The sequence below is a fragment of the Arvicanthis niloticus genome, chromosome 2, assembly GCF_011762505.2.
Source record: "Arvicanthis niloticus isolate mArvNil1 chromosome 2, mArvNil1.pat.X, whole genome shotgun sequence".
NCBI classification, from domain to species: domain Eukaryota; kingdom Metazoa; phylum Chordata; class Mammalia; order Rodentia; family Muridae; genus Arvicanthis; species Arvicanthis niloticus.
Genome location: NC_047659.1, coordinates 139,285,583 through 139,296,055, shown reverse-complemented (window position 1 = coordinate 139,296,055; position 10,473 = coordinate 139,285,583). Strand labels below are relative to the sequence as shown.

Below are 10,473 nucleotides of genomic sequence, written 5' to 3'. Positions count from 1 at the left end.
TATAGACAATCCATAAACAGGCATGCCTGGACAGCTTTCTGGACAAGCTTTCTGGACAAGATGAAAAGTCTAGACCAAATTCTGGATCCCAAAGAGATCCTCCCATTGATATGGTAATCATCTCCTGTGTGCCAGCGGGCCTTGAAGAGATGCTTATTGGAAACAAAGGGGAAGCCTATGCTAGAATGAAGAGAGCTGAGTGGTCCCCAACTGTAACCCCTATCTTGACTGGAGCTGGAGGAACTCTGGCCCATCCATGGCTTTAAAGGGATAGTTCAAGCAGGAGGGTGTGGTGGCTCATGCTTGTAATCCAGCCATTGAGGGGACCTGAGACAAGAGGATTGCCAAAAGTTCCAGACCAGCCTGGGCATTTAGTATTAAGACCCTACCTCAGGAGGAAAAAAAAGAAAAAAAAAAAAAAAAAAAAAAAAAAAAAAAAAAAAAAAAAAAAAAAAAAGAGGCTGGAGAGATGGCTTAGCTGAAAAGACTAACTTACTGTTCTTGCAAAGGACCCAGGTTCTACTCCCACCTCCCAGCACCTAGCACCCAGCACCCACAGCACTGCCTGTAACTGCAGCTCCAGGTGAACTATTTAGGCACATGCACATATGCCGAAATACACACATATATAAATAAGAAGAAGAAGGAAGAGGCAGAGGAGGAGGGGAAAAAGAGGAGAAAGAGGAGGAAGAAGAAGAGGGGGGAGGGGGGAGGAGGAGGAGGAATAAAGGTCTATGTGACTGACTCTATCTGGTATCACCTGGCACGTCAGCCTCATGCTCTTAGTGCACACAGCACAAACATCTGGGCATTATCATTCAACAGAAAGGCAGTCCTTGCACCGGAAACAAATAGAACCACCTGCCTATAAATCAAACTGACTACAATCAAATACTGGTCACCTGCCTGTGACTACATTCCCAGAATTAATAATAAATTCACAGAGAGAGCAAGAGCGAGAGCGGGAAGAGCTGTGGTGCTGGGGATTGAACCCGGGGCCTCTTGCATGCTAAGCAAGCACTCTGCCACTGAGCCATATATCCCAGCCCTCAATAATTAACGCAGAGAGTTCATATATAGCTTTAACATGTACCAGGCATCATACTAGGAACAGAGGATGAATACTGAAGTGAATGTGTTTGGCAAGGAGTTTATATTTCTAGGGATGGAGAATCAATAAATCATTTTCTAAATAATAGTAAATTGGAGTTTGTGGATTGCTAAAATAAATACAATATTAGGTCCTTAAAAAAAAGGAGAGGCACACACCTTTGTCCCAGCACTCTGGAGGTAGAGCCAGGTGGATCTCTATGAGTTTGAGGCCAGCCTGGTCTACATAATGAGACTTCGTCTCTAAGAAGGGAGGGGAGCCAAGAGCCAAATGGGTTACAGGAAGTTATGTTTACACACAAAGGAGGTCAGACTAGCACTGGGTAGCCTACAGGACAGCGTCCCTGCTAGGACCGGAGGCACAAGTCACGCTTGAACTCAGAAGGTTTCTCAGTGTAACTTGGACATGGTAATTCAGTCCTCTGGTTTCAGCATTCAGAAGGCAGAGACGGGAAAATTACTGAAAGCACAAGGCCAGTCTGGTCTACATAGTGAGTCTTGGGTCAGCCAGGAAACATGGCAAGAGCCTGTTTCAAAAGGAAAACTGAGAATTGAAAAAAACAAAAAAACAAAACAAACAAACAAACAAACAAAAAACAGGTTGGAGATGGAGATATAGTTCAGTTGGCAGATGGAATTTCCTAGCATGTTCACGAGTGATGCCCTGGGTCTGAGTCTGTCTTGTTTGAAAAAACAAAACAAAAAACAAAAAACCAAAAACCAGACATAACAGAAATGCACATAATCTCACGGAGAAGCGGAGGCAGGCAACAGAGACCCAAGCTGTCATTTTAGCTTCATAGCAACGTAGAGGCCAGCCTGGGACACATGAGAGCACACAGCAGTGGTTCTCAATCTTCCTAATGCAGGTCCATGTTGTTGGGACCCCCAACCATAAAATCACTTCAGTGCTACTCCATAACTGCAGTTTTGCCACTGTTATGAATCACAATGTAAATATCTGACATTCGGGATATCTGATTATGGGAAACCCCCCCCCATGGGAGTTGAGACCCACAGGTTGAGAACTGCTCCCCCCGTGGAAAGAAGGAAAGGAGAGGAAGGGCTAGAAGAAAGCTGGGGGAGGGGAGGGCAGAGGGATGGAATGTTGTTGTCCTGCATCTAGACTGTGCTGGGTAAAATCATGTCTTACCATCACCAAGATTCAGGCCATACACGTTCATCTAGACAATGATATTTCATGAAAAGTTAATGAGGGGCTGAGGAGCTGGCTCAGTGCATAAAAGAGCTTGCTGCCAAGCCCAGCGATCTGAGTTGGAGACCTGGAACCCACAGGATAAAAGGAGACCCACTTCCAAAGGTTATCCTCTGACTTCCACAGGTATGCCGTGGCATGTATACAACACACACACACACACACACACACACACCCCATGTGAATGCATAGCTTAAAAGAAATCTTGAGTCATGGAAAACTGCTTACATTATTAGGCTCCCAGTCTTTATTATTTTTTTCTTGTCTTGTCTTTTTTTTTTTTTTTTAAGTTTTGGTTCCTGTTCCATTTTTATAAAACATGTAAATCACAAGAAGATAGGCTTCAGAATGGCTCTTTCATTGCTGTTGTATTTGATTTTTTTTTTTTTTTTTTTTTTTTTTTTTGAGACAGATATTCATTATGTAGACCAAGCTCTCCTTAAAGTCACAGAGGTCAACCTGCCTCTGCCTCCCAAGTACTGAGATTGAAATTACAGGCTACCAGGCTGGCTTAGAGTATCATTTTAAAATCACAACCAAGGAAGGCTCTTTAAGAGACTGAGAGGCTGGCCCATGTGCAGCTCCACCACTGCAGGAGTGTTGTCAGGACAGGCCACTGCACCCAGAGCGGTCTCCAGGTCACCTGCTGAGGGAGGAAGGAGGGACCCTAAAATCACAAGGAACCACATACAAGACATCTCTGCGTGTCCTCTGGCTCAGTGCAACCACTCAGGTGACAGGCCTGCCCCACCAGGCTTGGCCATACTTGTACATTGCATTTAATCCTTGGGTTTCGTAGTCTTCTGGTTGGTATCACTCAGTATGTAACAAGTATTACCCAAGAGTTGTCCTGTTGGAATAAATACAGCTAATTACTGATCGTGGGCAGCGTCATTTCATGGCCTGGAGTCCCAAACTGAATTAAAAAAAAAAAAAAAAAAAAAAGGGAAGGCTGTATCACTGCAAAGATGGCTCCTGACAAACACTGTCCAACTGTGGGGTCACATCTACTGGGGTCACAGTGGAGAAGAAACAACTGGCATGTTAGACGTAAGCATGTGCCCTGCCCAGAGAAAAATGAGTACCGTGGGCTTGAGACCACAGTGTTCCTGGTCAAGGAGAAAAATAGAAGCATCCAGGATGACTAGGGCTGTGGGCTAGGGGACCAAGAGAATGTTTCCTGAACATGTGTGAAACCCTGGGCCCAATGCCCAGCGTCACATAACCCAGGCACGCTGGTGTACGCCTGTGATCCCAGCCAGCGCTCAGGAGCTGGAGGCAGGAGTGTCATCTGTAGCTTCAGTGGGGGAGGGGGGAGAATAGTCAGATGGCAGCTGGGCTCTTGTGGTTCGTAGTGGTCACTACTAGTTAGCCATGACATACTCTTCTCGTGAGCTCGGAAAGGTGGTACACACTGTAATCTCAGCACTCACCGTGGAGCAGCAGGTCGATTTAGAGGAGCCCAAGGGCAACTACATAGAGTCCCAGTCCATTAAGGGCTACCTACCTACTGAGCGCCTGTCTCAAAAACAAAGAAAACACAACACAAGTTTCTTTTTGTGGTTTTTGAGACAGGGTTTCTACATAAACCTGGCTGTCCTTGACTCAATTTGTTGACCAGGCTGGCCTTGAACTCACAGATTCACCTGCCTCTGCCTCTGAACTGCTAGAATTGAAGGCATGAGCTACCACATGAAGCTAATTTTTTTGTTGTTTTGTTTTTTTCAAAACAGGCCTGTGTAGCCCAGGCTGTCTTGGAACTTGGTCTGTAAACCAGTCTCACCTTAAACTCACAGATCTACCTACCTCTGCCTCCCAAGTGCTGGGATTAAAGGTGTGCACCATTGCTTCCCATCAGAATAAACTTTTAAGTAGCCCTATAAATTCTCAGGGTCCCAAGAAGCTCAGTTTAAAACAAACCAACCAGCCCTTGCTTTCCCTAACTTTTTATTTTAATTAAAGACATGGTCTTACTACATTACCTTGGTTGGCCTGAAACTCTCTGCATAGACCAGGCTGGCCCTGAACTCAGAGATCCACCTGCCCCTGCCTCCTGAGAACAGAAACATCACATCATTCTTATTTCCACAACCCCAGCAGAATTTATTCTCTCTCTCCCCCTCTCTCCCTCCATTTTTTTTTTCTCATTGTTGGCTTTTTGAGACAAGATTTCCCTGTGTAGCCTTGGCTGTCCCAGAACTCACTCTGTAGGCCAGGCTGGCCTCAAACTCAGAGATCCACCTGCCTCTGCCTCCTGTGTGCCAGGATTAAAGGTGTGCGCCACCGCCACCACCACCACCCCGGCTCATCTGCCTTTTTATAAGAAGATCAGCAGGACATAGGAAAATGATGTGACATTCATCATTCACGACTGCCTCCAGAGTGCTGGGATTAAAATCATGCACTAACTCCACCCCGGCCTTGAAGAGTTTCTTCTTCCCTCTGATAAGGAGGAAACCTGTGAGATCCACATTAGTTCCATAGCCCCCTTCCTGTATGGCGTGCTTCCTCCAGCCTTGCCACGGAGCACCTACCATGGAAAACAAAACGTCAGATGAACTGGAAGGTGTTGAGGTCTTCCACGGTTCTTAAAATGCCCCGGCATTTCTGCAGTCCAAGAGTCCTTACCACATACACAACATGAGGCTCCTGGTGGCTCTTGCTTCTTGCCAAGGCACTGATAAAGGGCATCGGTGTCTACTGCATAGTGGAACTTCCACCCTCAGAAAGAACCAAGTGTCCCTCCCTGCCGCAGCCATCTGAGAGGAGCACAGAGAGCCTCCTGTGCACACTGCCAGAGGTCGAGATCTGCATTCTTCATTCACTCAGCTGGCTGAGGAAGCTGGGAGCAGGAGGCCCTTTAACTGACCCAGGTCAACCTTCCAGGTTTAAACTCGACCTTGACTTTCCATGCCCCAGGAAGAGAAGGTGCGGGCAAAAACCAAAACAACAACAACAAAAACAAAAAAACCCAAACCCTCAGAGAGACCAAAAGTTCAGCTCGGAACTCTAAAGTTTCCAGCATTTCAAGCAATTAAAGGCTCTTACTTGCCAGGCAGTGGTGGCGCACACCTTTGATCCCAGCACTTGGGAGGCAGAGGCAGGTGGATTTCTGCGGTCAAGGCCAGCCTGGTCTACAGAGTGACTTCCAGGACAGCCAGGGCTACTCAGAGAAACCCTGTCTCAAAAACAACAACAACAACAACAAAAAGGCTCTTACTGATAATGTTCTTCCCTCCAGGCTCTCCTAGCCATACAAACATAGTTTGGAACTAAAGTTCACCTTCATCTGGAAGTTGGGAAAACAAACAAAATGAACCACTTCCTCACAGAGAGCAGGAGGGATGGTACAGACAAAACCATTAACTTGACCGTCGGCTGCTTTGGGTCTGGAAGACAGTTCTCTTTCGATCAGGCTGGTCTCCAACTCACTGTGTCGCTGAGGGTGACTTTGAACTCCTGATCCTTCTGCCTCCCCCTCCCAGACGCTGGGATTACAGGTGAGTATACAGCATACCCAGCTCCTAACTCCATTCTACCACTGATTCAAACACCATAATTGTTCGGTGCGCAGAACTTCGTGAGAAGTGAAACCAGGAGATGCTGACTATAACCCAGGAACCCCTCCCTCTGTGACCCACTGGCTGCAGCATTTTAGATGTGTCTCCAAAGGGCTACTGTCTCCAAGGAGCCTGTAGCCCAGCCAGAGGGAGAATCCCCAACTTGGCTCTTCCATCTCTAATTTGGTTTTATTTCCTGAGTAACAAAGTCGTTTGAAAGTAAATCCAGTTGTGTAATTCTCTCCACAGGCCTGGGCAACATCTTGTCCAAAGCCTCACAATTGGTGTGTGTGTAGCCCCAGCATACACTGAGGATGTGTGGATCAAGTCCACTGACATCCAGCCCATCCTCCATCTGCCACAGAGAGCCTCACAAGGCCACTGACAAAGATGAGCTTGTCTTGAAGCAGAGTTAGGAGTCACCTATCTATTACCTGTTTCTCTTCCTCCTCTTCCTCTCTCTCTCTCTCTCTCTCTCTCTCTCTCTCTCTCTCTTTTCTTTTTTTTTTTCTTTTTTTTTGTATTTTTTGTTTGTTTGTTTTTTTTGAAACAGGGTTTCTCTGTGTAGCCCTGGCTGTCCTGGAACTCACGCTGTAGACCAGGCTGGCCTCGAACTCAGAAATCTGCCTGCCTCTGCCTCCCAAGTGCTGGGATTAAAGGCGTGCGCCACCACCGCCGGGCTTCTCTCTCTTTTTCTTTCGTTTCTTGGTGCTGTTTCTGTTTTGAGAGAGACTCACGTAGCTCAGGCTAGCCCCATAGTTTCCTAGTTTCCATATCAAGTGAGAGTGGGAACCTTCAGGGTGGTATGGCCCTAGACTAGACTCAAATTCTCTTCATAACAGAGGAGGACTCTGAACTTCTGACCCTCCTGCCTCTCCCTCCAGAGTGCCAGCATCACAGACACTCTGTCTCCGTGTCTGTTTGATTCAATTCTGGAAACTGAACATGCTGGGCCCTGTGTATACTAAGTAAATACTCCATCAACCAAGCTATGCCCCAGCCCCGCCTCTTTCTAAGAGTTATCAATGAGAGGGTGTTTTTATTACTTACTGACTTATCTTCCTTTGTTTTCTTTGGGGTGGGATTGATTGATTGATTGATTGATTGATTGAAGTACTCGGAATTAAACAATGGGCCATGCCCAGGCTAAGCACTGTACTGTTACACCCTGCCCTCTTCTTTAAATGTATTTTTTATTTGTGTGCATACGCTTACATCTATGTATATGTATGCCACGTGTGTGTGGATATCTGTAGAGGGCAGGAGAGAGCATCAGATTCCTGGAGCTGGGGTTAGATGTGATTGTGAGCTAACCAACTTGTGTGCTGGGAGATAACTTGGGGTCTCTTTAAGAGCAACAAATGTTCTTAACCCATAAGTCATCTCTCCAGACCTACTTCACCCCCATTTTTTTCTTTTCCTTTTTGGTTTTTCAAGACAGGGTTTCTCTGTGTCACCTTGGTTGTCTTGGAACACACTCTGTATACCAGGTTAGCCTTGAACTCACAGAGATCCACCTGCCTCTGTCTCCCAAGTACTGGGATTAAAGGTATATGCCACCACTCCCTAGCTTTTTCAAAAAAAAAATTTTTTTTGTAAAATAGAGTCTCAATTCTTTTTACTTTTAAAAATATATTTTTTAGTTTTCTGTTTTGTTTTTGCTTTTTTTTGTTCTGTCGTTTGTTGCCATTCTTTGTCTGAGACAAGGTCTTCTGTAACCCAGGCTAGTCTGGAACGCTCCATGTAGCTGAGGATGGCTCTGAACTTCTGTACTTTGTGAGTCCAGAACAGAGTGTATGGGGTTCCCTAGAGCTGGGAGTCACAGGTGGCTGTGAGATTAAACCTTCATCTAATATACTTGAAGAAGGACTAGACAGATGGTCCATAGTTAAGAGCAATGGCTGTTTTTCCCAATGACCCAGGTTTGATTTCCGGTACCCACATGGCAGCTTCCACATGGCAGCTTCAGGGGATCCAACACCCTCTTCTGGCCTCCATGGGTACCAAGAACTGTATTAAAACACCCACACACTTAGTTTTGATTTTTGTTTTTGTATTGTTTTAGTTCAAAGATAGTCCAGGGGCTAGGGGTGAGGCTCTGTTGACAGAATGCTTGCCTGGCAGGTGAGAAGCCCTGGGTTCCATCCCTAGCACTTCATAAAACCTGCTGTGGTGTGCAGCTTTATAAACTCAACACTGGGGAAAGTAGGAGGATCAGAAGTTCAGAGCCATCCTCGGCTACATGGAGCGTTCCAAACTAGCCTGGGTTACAGAAGACCTTGTCTCAGACAAAGAATAACAACAAATGACAGAAAAAAAAAAAAAAAAAAAAAAAAAAAGCAAAAACAAAACAGAAAACTTAATCCAAAAGCCAAAAAACAGTAAGATTGTCTTACTGTAGGTCAACTAAAAACCAGTGCTGAGGGAAGACACACACACACACACACACACACACCCTCCTCGGTTCTGAGAGGGGCTGGTTTCTAACTGTGACTTTTTTCCTTTAATATTCAAATATGTGATTGAATGCCTTTAAGTAGAATGTGTATTTAAATAATAGTCCCAAGGACTATGGTTCCTTTGGGATTTGCCTATTCCTTTAAAAACACAAACATGTAGCCCAGACCCAAAAGGACATGCATGGCATGTACTCACTGATAAGTGGATATTAGCCACAAAGTACAGGATACCCATGCTACAATCTTCAGACCCAAAGAAGCTAAACAAGAAGGAAGACACAAGGGAGGATGCTCGAATCTCAGTTAGAACGGGGAATAAAATAGTCATAGGAGGCAGATGGAGGGATGGGGAAGGGGGAGTGGGAGGGGGAGTGGAATGGGAGGTGGGATCAGGATCAGGTGTTGGGAGAGACAGGAGAGAGGGCCAGGAGAATGAATGGAAATCTGCAGCTGGTAGGGGACTTGGGGTGGGCAGATTCTTGAGGATGTGACAGAGATCTAGGAAGGGGGAGGCTGCTAGGAGTCAAGGGGGGGTGACCTTGAGACTCATAGAAGTGGGAACCTGAAGTATGGAACCTGAAAAGGCCACCTCCTGTCGCCAGCCAGGCAGGAACCCTAGTGAAGGGGTAAGGACACTAACCCACCCACAAAACTTTGGACCCAAAATTTATCCTATCTACAAGAAATGCCAGGACAAAGATGGAGGCAGAAAGGGTCGGGGAGGGGGGAGAGAGAGGAGGACGGGGGAGAGGAGAAAGAGAAAGAAAGGAAGAAGGAGCGGGAAGGAGAATTGAGTATTTCCCTTTGGTTTGCTGGGGAGAGTTTCCTAAGCTATTCTATATCATCTCCCTTCTTTGGTTAGGGCAGAAGTCTGAACCAGCTTACAAACACGGTTTATTCAATAATAGCTCAAACTAGGAAGGTCTTTGCCCCAGAAGACTCGTATTCTTAAACTTTTAAGAGTTTTCTGTGAATTAAAGAGTGGCTTTGGGGCCTCTTCTGGCAGTTAATTTTCTTTGCCTTTATTTTAAATGGCACAAGGAAAAGAAAACCACTCACGTGCAGATGACCAAAAAGAGAGTCACCCTTTTTCCTGGCAAGCCCCTCCTCACCCTTCTCATTCCTCATTCACATCCTGTTAAAGGTCGACCTTCTCCTTCAGGGTCTCTCACGCCACACCCACTCACCTACCTGCAGCTACACGCTGCTTTTCAGACAGATGACGTCATCAGACACCATTTGCTCTCTCGGGTCATTGCTTCCAGCTGCAGCAGCGCTGCAGCAGGGCTTCCCGGTGCTGGCCTCACCTGTTGCTTAGCTACTTCTCTGAGCCACCTGAAGGTTTGCTCATTTAAATCGCCTAGGCTTTCCACTTTAAAGGCGACTTCAGCTCTTCTCAGGAAAGCCTTTGAACTCACAAGAGAAGTCTGGCTTCGCTCCTGAGTGGAGGAAATGAAGCCAGCCAGTACTGTAGCCATCTTCTCTTCCAATCCGTGTGCCCAAAGGACAAACGATACCCACTTCCTGTTAGCTGTGGCTTTGGCTTCTCAGTACCAACGGCACTCCTAAAATCGGAGCACAGAATGAGTAACAAGTTCTTTACAAGGAGCGCTGCCCTAACGGAGGCAGGGGCTTAGCCACCGTGACAAACTGCTCAGCTTCAGCCTTCCCCAGTGACTAGTGATCCTTGTCACCTGTTCATAACGACAAGACTGAAGAAACAGCAGAGCTCTGGAAAATCAGGGAGCAGGCAGGGGTGTGGGGAGGGGAGGCTGTCTGTGTGTGCATCTGTGTGTGTGTCTATCTGTCGGTCTGTGTCTATGTGCACGTGTTCACTTGTAGAGGTCAAGTCTCAGCTTGTAGGAAGATCTGGCAGAGGAGAGACAAGTACTCCTGGCCCTGAGCAGCAGGCAAACCAGCCCAGGACAGAGCTTTGTTTACTCCTGAGTCCATGTCGCCACTCTCCCAGTAAAACAAACAGCTGGATTTGTGTTAGTGCTTTTAGGCGTTCAAACACGTTGAAGGCTGTTCCACATGGAAATCAGAACAGGGAAGAGCCCATATGTTTATTTTGATATAATATTTTTATTAATTTCTGAGAGTTTCAGACGTGCTTACAATGTATTTT

General features: G+C 46.3%; 1 long non-coding RNA gene across 1 annotated transcript; it reads right to left on the bottom strand.

Moving 5' to 3' along the window:
* Positions 1-2,322: 2,322 nt before the first annotated feature.
* Positions 2,323-10,097, bottom strand: LOC143441526 (uncharacterized). The gene is made up of 3 exons (XR_013109044.1): positions 9,537-10,097; positions 4,309-4,379; positions 2,323-3,176 (listed from the first exon to the last, which is right to left on the bottom strand). It is a non-coding gene; the product is annotated as an uncharacterized LOC143441526 (long non-coding RNA).
* Positions 10,098-10,473: the final 376 nt, after the last annotated feature.